The 15,503-nt window shown below is 48.5% G+C and overlaps 6 non-coding genes across 6 annotated transcripts; all 6 read right to left on the bottom strand.

The window, feature by feature from the left end:
- Positions 1-836: 836 nt before the first annotated feature.
- Positions 837-918, bottom strand: trnas-aga (transfer RNA serine (anticodon AGA)). Its single transcript has one exon. It is a non-coding gene; the product is annotated as a tRNA-Ser (tRNA).
- A 1,654-nt stretch (positions 919-2,572) lies between these two features.
- trnas-aga (transfer RNA serine (anticodon AGA)) lies at positions 2,573-2,651 on the bottom strand. Its single transcript has one exon. It is a non-coding gene; the product is annotated as a tRNA-Ser (tRNA).
- Positions 2,652-4,045: 1,394 nt separating this feature from the next.
- On the bottom strand, positions 4,046-4,127 carry trnas-aga (transfer RNA serine (anticodon AGA)). The gene has a single exon. It is a non-coding gene; the product is annotated as a tRNA-Ser (tRNA).
- An 813-nt stretch (positions 4,128-4,940) lies between these two features.
- On the bottom strand, positions 4,941-5,013 carry trnak-uuu (transfer RNA lysine (anticodon UUU)). Its single transcript has one exon. It is a non-coding gene; the product is annotated as a tRNA-Lys (tRNA).
- A 9,308-nt stretch (positions 5,014-14,321) lies between these two features.
- trnak-uuu (transfer RNA lysine (anticodon UUU)) lies at positions 14,322-14,395 on the bottom strand. The gene has a single exon. It is a non-coding gene; the product is annotated as a tRNA-Lys (tRNA).
- Positions 14,396-15,027: 632 nt separating this feature from the next.
- On the bottom strand, positions 15,028-15,100 carry trnak-uuu (transfer RNA lysine (anticodon UUU)). Its single transcript has one exon. It is a non-coding gene; the product is annotated as a tRNA-Lys (tRNA).
- Positions 15,101-15,503: the final 403 nt, after the last annotated feature.

Genomic DNA, 15,503 nt, shown 5'->3' on the forward strand with positions numbered 1-15,503 from the left:
CTAACGAGCTGACCATCAGAATCATGTGTGCCGAACAAGGGAGGTGCACTGATACCCTGGAGCAGGAAGGAACACCGCTCCAGTACAGATTCAGAAGAAGAGATGGATCGTAGTGATAGCAAGGTGACTCCGCCAAAAGCAGACAGACCTTCGCAAGAACAGGGACTTGAACCCTGGACCCTCAAACTAAAAGTCTGATGCTCTACCGACTGAGCTATCCAGGCTCTTGTGAAGCACTGGCTTCTCACCTTTTATAAAGCAGCAGTTTTACAACAAGCTGCCCAGAAGAGACGCAGGTGTCACGAGGATGAAAGCTAGAAGCAGTTATGGCACAGAGAGCGAAGGACCATAGAAGGCACAATTACCGTCACAGAAAGCTAAAGCAATACTGCAAAGTCCTCCAGTAGTCGGGAGGGTTCGAACCTGCGCGGGGAGACCCCAATGAATTTCAAGTCCATCGCCTTAACCTCTCAGCCACGACTACGCCTAATGTTAGAAAGCAAGCCCCCTTGTCTGGTGGCGCCCTGCACAGGCCAAGCTTCAAAATCACGCAGAAAGATGAGTTGTAAAATTTTTTTCAACCTTCCCATATACTCAATGGCAAAGGGTTGCCATGACCCGGATTCGAACCGGGGTTGCTGCGGCCACAACACAGAGTACTAACCACTATACGATCACAGCGTGCTACTGGCTCACCCAAGACGACCCCTGGAGCCCGGATACAAGAAGCAGCAGCGGCGTGTTTGTCCATCGAAGAGGGACTGGACATTTCGCAAATAAGTGCGAGGACCGTGAAAAATGCATGGATGCTTTGCCTCATGGCCTTCAGTAAACAGCGTAGTCGGCAGGATTCGAACCTGCGCAGGGAGACCCCAATGGATTTCTAGTCCATCGCCTTAACCACTCGGCCACGACTACTGGAGTAGACCAATCTCTGCTCAGTTTGTGTACCAACACTGCCGCCTGACCTACTTGCAACCAACCCAGCTCAGTCAGCAAGTGGAGATTGCAAGCTAGCCCTGCAAGCGGGTAAAACAGCGATCCCACTGAGGAGAAATCAGGCTGCCATGTCTCATCCTATGTAATGGGGTTTTTCAGTACTGGCCCTGGGGACCGACAGCACTGCACAATTGGGAAGTCTGTCTTATTCTACTCACTCTTTGAGCACTCTTTCCTAAAGGGCTGACCATCAGAATCAGGTGTGCCGAACAAGGGAGATGCACTGATCCCCGGGAGCAGGAAGGAACATCGCTCTAGTACAGAGTCAGCAGAAGAGATGGACCATAGTGATAGCAAGCTGAGGCCTACAAAAAGAAGACTGACCTTCGCCCAAACAGGGACTTGAATTAAGCAGACCACCTTCTCCTATGTTGTGTGTAACACTGCTGCCTGACCTCGCTCTAGTACAGAGTCAGCAAAAGAGATGGACCGTAGTGATAGCAAGCTGAGGCCTAAAAAAAGAAGACTGACCTTCGCACAAACAGGGACTTGAATTAAGCAGACCACCTTCTCCTATGTTGTGTGTAACACTGCTGCCTGACCTACTTGCAACCTAGCAAGCGGAGATTGTAAGCTAGCCCTGGAAGCGGCTAAAACAGCAGTCTCACTGAGGAGAAATCAGGCTGCCATGTCTCATCCTATGTAATGGGGTTTTTCAGTACTTGCCCTGGGGACCGACAGCACTGCAGAAATGGGAGGTCTGTCTTATTCTACTCACTCCGTTAGCACTCTTTCCTAAAGGGCTGACCATCAGAATCATGTGTGCCGAACAAGGGAGATGCACTGATCCCCGGGAGAAGGAAGGATTGTCGCTCTAATACAGAGTCAGCAGAAGAGATGGACCCGTAGTGATAGCAAGCTGAGCCCTCCAAAAGCAGACAGACCTTCGCACGAACAGGGACTTGAACCCTGGACCCTCAAACTAAAAGTCTGATGCTCTACCGACTGAGCTATCCAGGATCTTGTAGAGCACTGGCTTCTCACCTTTTATAAAGCAGCAGTTTTACGACAAGCTGCCCAGAAGAGACGCAGGTGTCACGAGGATGAAAGCTAGAAGCAGTTATGGCACAGAGAGCGAAGGACCATAGAAGGCACAATTACGGTCACAGAAAGCTAAAGGTATACTGCAAAGCCCTCCCGTAGTCGGGAGGGTTCGAACCTGCACAGGGAGATCCCAATGTATTTCAAGTCCATCGCCTTAACCTCTCAGCCACGACTACGCCTAATGTTAGTAAGCAAGCCCCCTTGTCTGGTGGCGCCCTGCACAGGCCAAGCTTCAAAATCATGCAGAAAGATGAGGTGGTAAAAAAATGTTCAACCTTCCCGTATACTCAACGGCAAAGGGTTGCCGTGACCCGGATTCGAACCGGGGTTGCTGCGGCCACAACACAGAGTACTAACCACTGTATGATCACGGCGTGCTACTGGCTCACCAAAGACGACCCCTGGAGCTCGGATACAAGAAGCAGCAGCGGCGTGTTTGTCCATCGAAGAGGGACTGGACATTTCGCAAATAAGTACGAGCACCATGAAAAATGCATGGATGCTTTGCCTCATGGCCTTCAGCAAACAGCGTTGTTGGCAGGATTCGAACCTGCGCGGGGAGACCCCAATGGATTTCTAGTCCATCGCCTTAACCACTCGGCCACGACTACGGCAGTAGACCAATTTCTGCTCAGTTTGTGTCCAACACTGCTGCCTGACCTACTTGCAACCAACCCAGCTCAGTCAGCAAGCGGAGATTGCAACCTAGCCCTGCAAGCGGGTAAAAAAGCGGTCCCACTGAGGAGAAATCAGCCTGCCATGTCTCATCCTATGTAATGGGGTTTTCAGTACTGGCCCTGGGGACCGACAGCACTGCACAATTGGGAAGTCTGTCTTATTCTACTCACTCCATGAACACTCTTTCCTAAAGGGCTGACCATCAGAATCAGGTTTGCCGAAAAAAGGGAGATGCACTGATCCCCGGGAGCAGAAAGGAACATCGCTCTAGTACAGAGTCAGCAGAAGAGATGGACCCGTAGTGATAGCAAGCTGAGCCCTCCAAAAAGTAGACTGACCTTCGCCCAAACAGGGACTTGAATTAAGCAGACTACCTTCTGCCCTGTTGTGTGTCACATTGCTGCCTGACCTACTTGCAACCTAGCAAGCCGAGATTGTAAGCTAGCACTGGAAGCGGGTAAAACAGCAGTCCCACTGAGGAGAAATCAGGCTGCCATGTCTCATCCTATGTAATGGAGTTTTTCAGTGCTGGGCCTGGGGACCGACAGCACTGCACAATTCGGAGATCTGTCTTATTCTACTCACTCTGTGAGCGCGCTTTCCTAACGAGCTGACCATCAGAATCAGGTGTGCCAAACAAGGGAGGTGCACTGATACCCTGGAGCAGGAAGGAACACCGCTCCAGTACAGATTCAGAAGAAGAGATGGACCATAGTGATAGCAAGGTGACTCCGCCAAAAGCAGACAGACTTTCACCCTAACAGGGATTTGAACCCTGGACCCTCAGATTAAAAGACTGATGCTCTACCGACTGAGCTATCCGGGCTCTTGTGGAGCACTGGCTTCTCACCTTTTATAAATCAGCAATTATACAACAAGCTCCCCAGAAGAGACGCAGGTGTCACGAGGATGAAAGCTAGAAGCAGTTATGGCACAGAGAGCGAAGGACCATAGATGGCACAATTACAGTCACAGAAAGCTAAAGCAATACTGCAAATCCTTCCGGAAATGGGAAGAGTTCGAACCTGCGTAGGGAGACCCCAATCTATTTCAAGTCCATCGCCTTAACCTCTCGGCCACGACTACGCCTAATGTTAGAAAGCAAGTCCCCTTGTCTGATGGCGCCCTGCACAAGCCAAGCTTCAGAAACAAAATCACGCAGAAAGATGAGGTGGTAAAAAATTTTCAACCTTCCCGTATACTCAACGGCAAAGGGTTGCCGTGACCCGGATTCATCATCGAAGAGGGACTGGACATTTTGCAAATAAGTGCGAGGACCATGAAAAATGCATGGATGCTTTGCCTCATGGCCTTCAGCAAACAGCATAGTCTGCAGGATTCGAACCTGCGTGGGGAGACCCCAATGGATTTCTAGTCCATCACCTTAACCACTCGGCCAAGACTACGGCAGTAGACCAATTTCTGCTCAGTTAGTGTCCAACACTGCTGCCTGACCTACTTGCAACCAACCCAGCTCAGTCAGCAAGCGGAGATTGCAAGCTAGCCCTGCAAGCGGGTAAAACAACGGTCCCACTAAGGAGATATCAGCCTGCCATGTCTCATCCTATGTAATGGGGTTTATCAGTACTGACCCTGGGGACCGACAGCACTGCACAATTGGGAAGTCTGTCTTATTCTACTCACTCTGTGAGCACTCTTTCCTAAAGGGCTGACCATCAGAATCAGGTGTGCCGAACAAGGGAGATGCACTGATCCCCGGGAGCAGGAAGGAACATCGCTCTAGTACAGAGTCAGCAGATGAGATGGACCGTAGTGATAGCAAGCTGAGGCCTACAAAAAGAAGACTGACCTTCGCCCAAACAGGGACTTGCATTAAGCAGACCACCTTCTGCCCTGTTGTGTGTCACATTGCTGCCTGACCTACTTAAAACCTAGCAAGCCGAGATTGTAAGCTAGCCCTGGAAGCGGGTAAAACAGCAGTCCCACTGAGGAGAAATCAGGCTGTCATGTCTCATCCTATGTAATGGGGTTTTTCAGTTCTGGGCCTGGGGACCGACAGCACTGCACAATTCGGAGGTCTGTCTTATTCTACTCACTCTGTGAGCGCGCTTTCCTAACGAGCTGACCATCAGAATCAGGTGTGCCAAACAAGGGAGGTGCACTGATACCCTGGAGCAGGAAGGAACACCGCTCCAGTACAGAAGAAGAGATGGACCATAGTGATAGCAAGGTGACTCTGCCAAAGGCAGACAGATCTTCGCCCGAACAGGGACTTGAACCCTGGACCCTCAGATTAAAAGTCTTATGCTCTACCAACTGAGCTATCCAGGCTCTCGTGGAGCACTGGCTTCTCACCTTTAATAAAGCAGCTGTTTTACAACAAGCTGCCTAGAAGAGACGCAGGTGTCACGAGGATGAAAGCTAGAAGCAGTTATGGCACAGAGAGCGAAGGACCACAGAAAGCACAATTATCGTCACAGAAAGCTAAAGCAATACTGCAAAGCCCTCCCGTAGTCGGCAGAGCTCGAACCTGCGCAGGGAGACCCCAATGGATTTCAAGTCCATCGCCTTAACCTCTCGGCCTAGCAGGTTCGTGGACACGACTCCCAAGGGTCCGATCAGGCCGAATATTGGATATGTGTCTCATGGGGACCCCCTCGAATGGGCATAGAAGTCTGGTGGCCCTACGACCTTCTTTAGGGGTCAAACGGTCCCAGAAGGGACCCCACGTCCACCAAATCGGTACGCGTTTTGATTGGTTGTGGGACGTCCACAGTTCGGAGACGATAGGTCGTAGGGCCCCCAGATTTGAGATTCTGGCATCTCATTTAAATTGCCATATACCGCATAATGGTTCGAAGGGATTGTACTGTCAATTTGGATCCATTTTCTCCTTTAGAAAACTGGCCAACGGGACGAGTCGGCTTACCCCCCTTTTCCGTAGGGAATCTGCAGTAAACCAAGTATTGACACCTCTAGGGGGTGATGTTGACCACCAGGAGAGAATTCAAATTTCAGGCCCCTAGGACGTTTCTAAAAAAATCCCACCTGCCATTTATTCCCATGCGTTCGCCGGGGTCCGATCGGGCCAAATTTGGTATGTTTGCCTCATGGGGACTCCCTTGACCGGGCAGAGAAGTTTGGTGGCCCTACAACCTTCCTCAGGGGTCAAAAGGTCAAAAAAGGGAGCGCTTGTCCACCAAACCGGTACACGTTTACATTGGAGGTGGGACATACGCCCTTCGGAGATGATGGGTCGTAGGGCCCCCAGATTCGAGGTTCTCGCATCTCAGGGGCCCCTCTCCCATGTCCCCGAAGCACGAAGCTGTAGGACCTTGAAAAGAAATGCCCGTCCGGCACCCTGAAATCTCTCAAAAGGCTCTGATCATGTAAGAGTCAGAGAGGGCTGAGGTAGAGATTTTGTCCAGGAGGCTCCGAATTCTTCCCTCGCCTTAGGGTCCCGCGCTTTCGGCAGCTCACTCGGGGCGGCCCCTGGACCCACCGATCCGAATTTGGGGCCTCTGGGACGTTACTAAAAAAGTCCCACCTGCCATATATTTGAATGGGGTTCAAATACATTGCGGGTGGACATGCACCACATGTGGTGAAATTAACCAAAATCAATTTTTTCTATGCATATTTCTACAGTATTATGGGACAAAACATACAAAAATGGATTCCTCGGAGCTCGCAGAGTACAGCTGATGAGACTTCAACCACGAAATCGCTAAAATTTATCTGTCCACGGCACTATTAGGAAGGCCATGCTAAATAAATGGCAAATGGGAGGTTTTTTTTTTTAAATGTCCATTTACAATTTATTCAGCGGGACCTCCGTAGTGCTCCCATGGACATTAATTTGTATGCAAATTCTCATGTTCAAATTCATTTTTTCTATGCATATTTCTACAGTGTTATGGGATAAAACTTACAAAAATGGATTCCTGGGAGCTAAAATTTATCTGTCCAAGGAACCATTAGAAAGGGCGTGCTGAATAAATGGCAAATGGGAGGTTTTTTTTTAAAAATGTCCATTTACAATTTATTCAGCGGGACCTCCGTAGTGCTCCCGTGGACATAATGTTTTTATGCATATTTGACATTATTATTGGATAAAACGTACATGAATGGATTCCTCTGAGTGTCCTGAGTACAGTACAGGTGTTTTCATTAACCATATTGCAAATTTACCTCCTGACCACCATGAAAACAGATCCCGATGCAGTGTTATTTTCTGCTAAAAGGTTGCAAGCTATAGCAGTTTTAACACATGGCCAGTCTTCATTATTACGTGATAAAACTTACATGAATGGGTTCCCCTTGGTGTCCTGAGTACATTACAGGTATTTTCATTAACAATAACACACATTTGAAATAAATAAAGTTAAATACAGTTGCTATTTAATGAACAGTGAGACACGCACCACATGTGGTGCACATGAGTGCCAAAATTCAACGCTCATTTTTATGCAAATTCTACAGTATTATGTGATAAAACTTACATGATTGGATTCCTCTTAGTGTGCTGAGTACAGTACAGGTGTTTTCTCTAGGCCTCATCCTAAGATTTTTCTTCCGACTTCCACGCCCCTCGAGCTGCCTTCTCTAGCCGGGGAGGGTGCACCCTGGCCGGCATGGATGAGTACTTGCGAGGGGGTGGATAGTACTATTTATTGCTAATATCTCCGCGAAGCAGTGGACTTCGGGGCTGAAATTCAGGGGATCCCTAGAGGGTCGAGGGGCCAACCGTATGCAACCACCCACGAGTTCCTGGGTCGTCCGGTTCCTGAGTTTTAATGGTTCAAATTCCACATTTTGGGGGGCCGTAACTCCGACCCCCGGGGTCATAGGGACATGGTGCAGGTGTCATAGGATAGACGGCCCCATGGTCTGACTTTGATCCGATTTTGGTGCAGTTTGGCCCCGTTTTGGCGGAGTTACAGCCTGACATATATACATATTTCTACAGTATTATGGGACAAAACTTACAAAAATGGGTTCCTTGGAGCTTGCAGAGTACAGCAGATGAGACTTCAACCACGAAATCGCTAAAATGTATCTGTCCATGGAACCATTAGGAAGGACGTGCTGAATAAATGGCAAATGGGAGGTTTTTTTTTTTTAAATTTCCATTTACAATTTATTCAGCGGGACCTCCATAATGCTCCCGTGGACATTCATTTTTATGCAAATTCTACAGTATATTCTGATAAAACGTGCATGAATGGAGTCTGATGAGCGTGCTGTGTACAGTAGAGGTGTTTCCATTAAAAATATTGCACTCATTTGAAATGAATCAAGTTAAATAGACTTGCTATTTGATAATCTGCAAGTGGACACATATGCCGTCAAATAAATTGAGGGTGGACTTGCACAATATGTGGTGGAATTAACCAAAATCCAACATTTTTTCTATGGAAATTCTACATTATTATGGGATAGATCTTACATTAATGGACTCTGCTGAGATGTCTGAGTACACTGCACGCGTTTTGATCAACAATATTGCCTATATTTAATTAAATCAATTTTAATAGAATTGCTATTTGTTAACCTGTTAACCTACACCCCGACGCCCTCGTCCTCAAAGCCTCTCAAAGCCTCTCCCACACGCACATGCAAGTGATTATGAATAGATTAAATGAAACAGGACAAATTTTGATCTTGACAAACTATGTATCATTATAAAGATCTAAGCCTCAAGCATCGACGACAGATCGCTGTTTTTCAATGGAAAGCTTATAAAGACTGTATGAGTCTCATTTTTCATGATATTTTATTCAGATTTGAAATAGAAACTCATGAGACATGTGGCTTTCAACCCATTACTTTTCTAGATTGCTCCAGCACTTATTTCCTGTATTTTTATATCAAATAAAAAAATATTTAAGAGTGGTAAAAAAAATTCAGGGCACTTTAGTGTCTATAACTTTTAATATTTTTGAGCATGATCAAATCTGGTTGATAAAAAGTGAAGCCCAAAGGGTCTTCTTTCCAAAGACACCACAATTATGTTTGTAACACACTGAAGTAGGAAACTATTACAATTATAAGTTAGTTAGAGCACTTTCAGCTGTGAGTCCCATAATGGGGGGTGCTGGCTAACAGGTTAAACCTCAGGTGGACACATATCCCACTTGCCATTTATTCATATTGGATGTACACCAAATTTGGGGCACCGTATCTCCGCCTCCCGGGGGTTCAGGGACTTGTGGCTGGTGGTGTCGGATAGAGGTCCCCCTGGTCTGACTTTGACCCGATTTTGGTGCAGTTTGGCCCCGTTTTGGCGGAGTTACAGCTTGGCAAAATGTGTGACATTTTGGTTAATATTCACCCCATGTGGTGAAATTAACCAAAATCCAACATTTTTTATATAATTCATTACATTTTTTTTTATATATAGCGCTTTTCTAGGCACTCAAAGCACTTTACATAGTCTTGTTTTTCTTGTTCTTTGGGACTTCTCTTAGTGTGCTGAGTACAGTACAGGTGTTTTCTCTAGGCCTCATCCTAAGATTTTTCTTCCGACTTCCACCCCCCTCGAGCTGCTTTCTCTAGCCGGGGAGGGTGCACCCTGGCCGGCATGGATGAGTAGGTGCGAGGGGGGTGGATGGTACTATTTTTTTGCTAATTTCTCCGTGATGCGGTGGACCCCGGGACTGAAATTCGGGGGATCCCTAGAGGGTCAAGGGGCCTATCGTATGCGACAACCCTCGAGTTCCTGGGTGGTCCGGTTCCTGGGTTATAGCGGTTCAAATCCCACATTTTGTGGGGCCGTAACTCTGACCCCCGGGGTCATAGGAACATGGGGCTGGTGTCATCGGATAGAGGTCTCCAAGGTCTATTTTTTTTGTCCGGAGTTTGGTGTTTTTTCCCATCTTTTTGGGTGAGTTATGGCCGGTCAAATTTTGGGACTTTTTGAATTTACGGGCCCGTGTCTCTGGCCCCCGGGGGTCTATCGACTTGGGGGAGGTGGCTTCAGAGAGGGCCCTTCGAGGGCTATCAGGTCACCGAGTTTCAAGTCGCTAGGTCTCTTCCTTCCATTTGACTATCAAAAATGTGGGGGCCATAACTCCGCCCCCCGGGGTGTTATGGATGGGGCGGCAGCGGTGTTCGGTAGGCCTTCTGGAGGTCTTACTCTGACCCGAGTTTGGTGCAGTTTTGGCGGAGTTACAGCTTGGCAAAGTGTGTGACATTTTGGTGAACATGCACCACATGTGGTGAAATTAACCAAAAACCAAATTTTTTTCTATGTATATTTCTACAGTATAATGGGATAAAACTTACAAAAATGGATTCCTCTGAGTGCCCTGAGTACAGTACAAGTGTTTTCTCTAGGCCTCATAAAAAAAAATTTCTTCTGACTTCCACCCCCCCTCGAGCTGCCTTCTCTAGCCGGGGAGGGTGCACCCTGGCCGGCATGGATGAGTAGGTGCGAGGGGGGTGGATGGTACTTTTTTTTGCTAATATCTCCACGATGCGGTGGACCCCGGGGCTGAAATTCGGGGGATCCCTAGAGGGTCGATGGGCCTACCGTATGCGACCACCCTCGAGTTCCTGGGTGGTCCGGTTCCTGAGTTATAACGGTTCAAATTCCACATTTTGGGGGGCCGTAACTCGGACCCCCGGGGTCATAGGAACATGGGGCTAGTGTCGTCGGATTGAGGTCCCCAAGGTCTAATTTTAACCAGAGTTTGGTGTTTTTTTCCCTCTTTTTGGGTGAGTTATGGCCGGTCAAATTTTGGGACCTTTTGCATTTGCGGGCCTGTATCTCTGGCCCCTGGGGGTCTATCGACTTGGGGGAGGTGGCTTCAGAGAGGGCCCTTTGAGGGCTATCACGTCACCAAGTTTCAAGTCACTAGGTCTCTTACTTCCATTTGACTATCAAAAATGTGGGGGGCCATAACTCCGCCCCCCGGGGTGTTATGGATGGGGGGGCAGCTGTGTTCGGTAGGCCTTCTGGAGGTCTTACTCTGACCCGAGTTTAGTGCAGTTTGGCCCCGTTTTGGCGGAGTTACAGCTTGGCAAAGTGTGTGACATTTTGGTGAACATGCACCACATGTGGTGAAATTAACATTTTTTTCTATGCATATTTCTACAGTATAATGGGATAAAACTTACAAAAATGGATTCCTCTGAGTGCCCTTAGTTAGAGTTAGAGGTCTTCACGTTTCCAAAAATTTGTGCCCAAACCCGAAAGAGACCCGTAATGTACTACACCGAACCGACCCGGACCCGTCTAATATTTCAAAAGCTGGACCCGGACCCGTGTAGATCCGAGAAATGCCTACCCGGACCCGACCCAGACCCGTATATTATTTGAAATCTGGACCCGAACCCGCCGGGAAGACACAGACCCGACTGGACCCGACGTTCACATATTCCAAAATAAAATTGCTATTACAAATCAATAAACCTGTTTCGAAAAATACAGCTTTTTGTCTTACCTAATTTAAAGAGCCGTAGTCTCTCCTCCTTGTACCTGACTGCCTGTGATGCATTACAATCCTCCGACAAGAAAGTTATTCATGTTATTCCTCTCGTTATTCCAAGTCCAAGATGAATCAACTCATTATTTCAGTTTCAAAAGTCCACTTGATGTCACGGTGACAGATGACAAAATGCAACTGTGCATATATACATTCTGACTTGAGTTAATTCGCATAATAACTTAGACTGTTTGCCCTTTTGAATTATAATAACGATCGCTCGTGCAATGCCATGGCCGCTGACGTTATTTATTTGCTATCATCTGATCTCTGTGCTCTCTGATCTGCATCGAGTCTGAATCTGAACCACTAAAACTTTAAGATTAAACGGTTCATTTATAATATTATAAAAATGGGAGAAAATGTAAAACGCGGTTTGGCGGTCGAAGTGTCCCTCACTGGTTGCCACAGAAACATGAAATGCGCTCGAGACTGCACATGCGTGCTAGCTGTATCAACCGAAAAAGCTTTAACGCAGTTTGAGCGTCATAGAAAACATTCATGTGACAGTTCACCTCAGATTGTGTTGCTGATTTGAAATATATTAAATATGAGTGTGTCATGTCTGCAAGCATTAATGCCGTGCGTGCACTTGTATTAACTCTGAGTCTGCGCGCTCTGCTTCTAAAAGCAGAGAGAGAGAGAGAGATCACTTTTTTGGCTCCCTCTTTTCTTTTCCTAATTTTACAAGTTGCAAGTTACAAAAAACACAAGCAGTCTTTGATCATGGCCGGGTGTTCTCCGAGTCCAATGACTCCGATCGCACGGGTATTACACACAATGTTAAACAGACCCGGGTCCCGAGGTAATAGATTCGGACCCGACCCGGACCCGGCTGATGATTTTAAAATATAGACCCGAACCCGTACGGGTACCTTGTCGGGTCCGGGGTCGACGGGTCTCGGGTGCACTGTGAAGACCTCTACCCTGAGTACAGTACAAGTGTTTTCTTTAGGCCTCATAAAAAACATTTTCTTCCGACTTCCACCCCCCTCGAGCTGCCTTCTCTAGCCGGGGAGGGTGCACCCTGGCCGGCATGGATGAGTAGGTGCGAGGGGGGTGGATGGTACTATTTTTTTGCTAATATCTCCGCGATGTGGTGGACCCCGCGGCTAAAATTCGGGGGATCCCTAGAGGGTCGTGGACACGACGTGGACACGACTCCCAAGAGTCCGATCGGGCCGAATTTTGGATAGGTGTCTCGAGGGGATCCCCTCGACCGGGCACAGAAGTCTGGTGGCCCTACCACCTTCTTTAGGGGTCAAACGGTCACAGAAGTGACCCCACGTCCACAAAAGCGTTACGCGTTTTGATGGGAGGTGGGACGTCCACAGTTCGGAGACGATAGGTCGTAGGGGCCCCCAGATTTGAGATTCTGGCATCTCAGGGGCCCCTCACCCAAGGCCCCAAAGCACGTAGTCGTAGGACTAAAGGGAAAAAAGTGCATCGCACTAGGGCCCCGCTCTTTTGACTGCATGATCCAGGGGCCCCAAAGAGCCACCGTTCTGAATTTCGGGCCCCTGGGACTTTTCTAAAAAAAACCCACCTGCCATTTATTTGAATGTGTTCAGCATAGCGGGTTCGTGGACACTGATTGCAAGGGCTCTTGGGCCCCGGGCCTTCATAAGCTTACTGGGGGAGGCCCCAGGAGCCACCGTTCCAAGTTTTGGGCCCCAGGGATGTCTCAGAAAAAAATGTCCAACCGAGGCCCTTTTCTAACGCTAATGGTCAAATGGACAAATATTGGGTACGTGGGACCCGGGGGTGGGGTCCGCAAATGTTCCGCATGTGATCTGGGCTCATTCCCTGAACATAATGGTCAAATGGACAAATAGTGGGTTCGTGGGACCCAGGGTGGGGGTCCGCAAGTGGTCCGCAGATGATCCGCAGTCATTTTGTGAACATAATGGTCAAATGGACAAATAGTGGGTCAGTGGGACCCAGGGTGGGGGTCCGCAAGTGGTCCGCAGATGATCCTCAGTCATTGTGTGAACATAATGGTCAAATGGACAAATAGTGGGTTCGTGGGACCCAGGGTGGGGGTCCGCAAGTGGTCCGCAGATGATCCGCAGTCATTGTGTGAATATAATGGTCAAATGGACAAATAGTGGGTTCGTGGGACCCAGGGTGGGGGTCCGCAAGTGGTCCGCAGATGTTCCGCAGTCATTGTGTGAATATAATGGTCAAATGGACAAATACTGGGTTCGTGGGACCCAGGGTGGGGGTCCGCAAGGGGTCCGCAGATGATCCGCAGTCATTGTGTGAATATAATGGTCAAATGGACAAATAATGGGTTCGTGGGACCCGGGTTGGGGGTCCGACGGGGGTCCGCACCGGTTCCATGGTCATTCTGTAACTTTAAAGGTCAAATGGACAAATATTGGTTTCGTGGGCAAAAAAATCGTCCACCCCCCATTCGGGTAAATGCCACTGTTTTAAACCTGAGGTGTACTGCTCCGTGCGCCACCCTGTGGAGAAGTGCTGTATGGCATTTAGGGGCCTCAAATTTGGGTAAGCTTCCGCGAGGCCCCTTGGCGGTCCAGATCCTCCCGCGCCGGTCAGGGGTCTCCTGTGGGCCAGCGCAGTCCGGCAGACATCGACGCCGCGTTCGGCAAAATTTTTTTGGGGTCAGCGCGCAGGTCCCCTTAACCCACGTACACGAGCCCTCAAACTTATACCTGAATTGACGCTCCAAAAAAAATGAATTTTATGGACACTCTTTCCTAAAGGGCTGACCATAAGAATCAGGTGTGCCGAACAAGCCAACCAATTTCTGCTCAGTTTGTGTCCAACACTGCTGCCTGACCTACTTGCAACCTAGCAAGCCGAGATTGTAAGCTAGTCCTGGAAGCGGCTAAAACAGCAGTCCCACTGAGGAGAAATCAGGCTGCCATGTCTCATCCTATGTAATGGGGGTTTTCAGTGCTGGGCCTAAGGACCGACAGCACTGCACAATTCGGAGGTCTGTCTTATTCTACTCACTCTGTGAGCGCGCTTTCCTAACGAGCTGACCATCAGAATCAGGTGTGCCAAACTAGGGAGGTGCACTGATACCCTGGAGCAGGAAGGAACACCGCTCCAGTACAGATTCAGAAGAAGAGATGGACCGTAGTGAGAGCAAGGTGACTCCGCCAAAAGCAGACAGACCTTTGCCCGAACAGGGACTTGAACCCTGGACCCTTTAGATTAAAAGTCTGATGCTCTACCGACTGAGCTATCCGGGCTCTTGTGGAGCACTGTCTTCTCACATTTTATAAAGCAGCAGTTTTACGACAAGCTGCCCAGAAGAGACGCAGGTGTCACGAGGATGAAAGCTTGAAGCAGTTATGGCACAGAGAGCGAAGGACCATAGAACGCACAATTACCGTCACAGAAAGCTAAAGCAATACTGCAAAGCCCTCCCGTAGTCGGCCAGGGTTCGAACCTGTGCTGAGTCCCCAGGGCCAGTACTGAAAAACCCCAATTTCTGCTCAGTTTGTGTCCAACACTACTGCCTGACCTACTTGCAACCAACCAAGCTCAGTCAGCAAGCGGAGATTGCAAGCTAGCCCTGCAAGTGGGTAAAACAGAGGTCCCACTGAGGAGAAATCAGGCTGCCATGTCTCATCCTATGTAATGGGGTTTTTCAGTACTGGCCCTGGGGACCGACAGCACTGCACAATTGGGAAGTCTGTCTTATTCTACTTACTCTGTGAGCACTCTTTCCTAAAGGTTTGACCATCAGAATCAGGTGTGCCGAACAAGGGAGATGCACTGATACCCTGGAGCAGGAAGGAACACCGCTCCAGTACAGATTCAGAAGAAGAGATGGACCGTAGTTATAGCAAGGTGACTCCGCCAAAAGCAGACAGACCTTCGCCCAAACAGGGACTTGAACCCTGGACCCTCAGATTAAAAGTCTGATGCTCTACCGACTGAGCTATCCGGGCTCTTGTGAAGCACTGGCTTCTCACCTTTTATAAAGCAGCAATTTTACAACAAGCTGCCCAGAAGAGACGCAGGTGTCACGAGGATGAAAGCTAGAAGCAGTTATGGCACAGAGAGCGAAGGACCATAGATGGCACAATTACCGTCACAGAAAGCTAAAGCAATACTGCAAATCCCTCCCGTAGTCGGCAGAGTTCGAACCTGCGCAGGGAGACCCCAATGGATTTCAAGTCCATCGCCTTAACCTCTCGGCCAAAAACAGGGCAAAAGGGACTGCTACAAGGGGGAAAGAAAGGGAAAAGAAAAGGAGAAAGGAGGGAAAGCAAGAAAAAGAAAAAAAAATATCCATCAAACTTCATGAACACTCACAAAGGATTTAAGTAAAGTGTTTGATTGGTTTTTGAC

This window comes from Carassius carassius, chromosome 18, assembly GCF_963082965.1.
Source record: "Carassius carassius chromosome 18, fCarCar2.1, whole genome shotgun sequence".
NCBI classification, from domain to species: domain Eukaryota; kingdom Metazoa; phylum Chordata; class Actinopteri; order Cypriniformes; family Cyprinidae; genus Carassius; species Carassius carassius.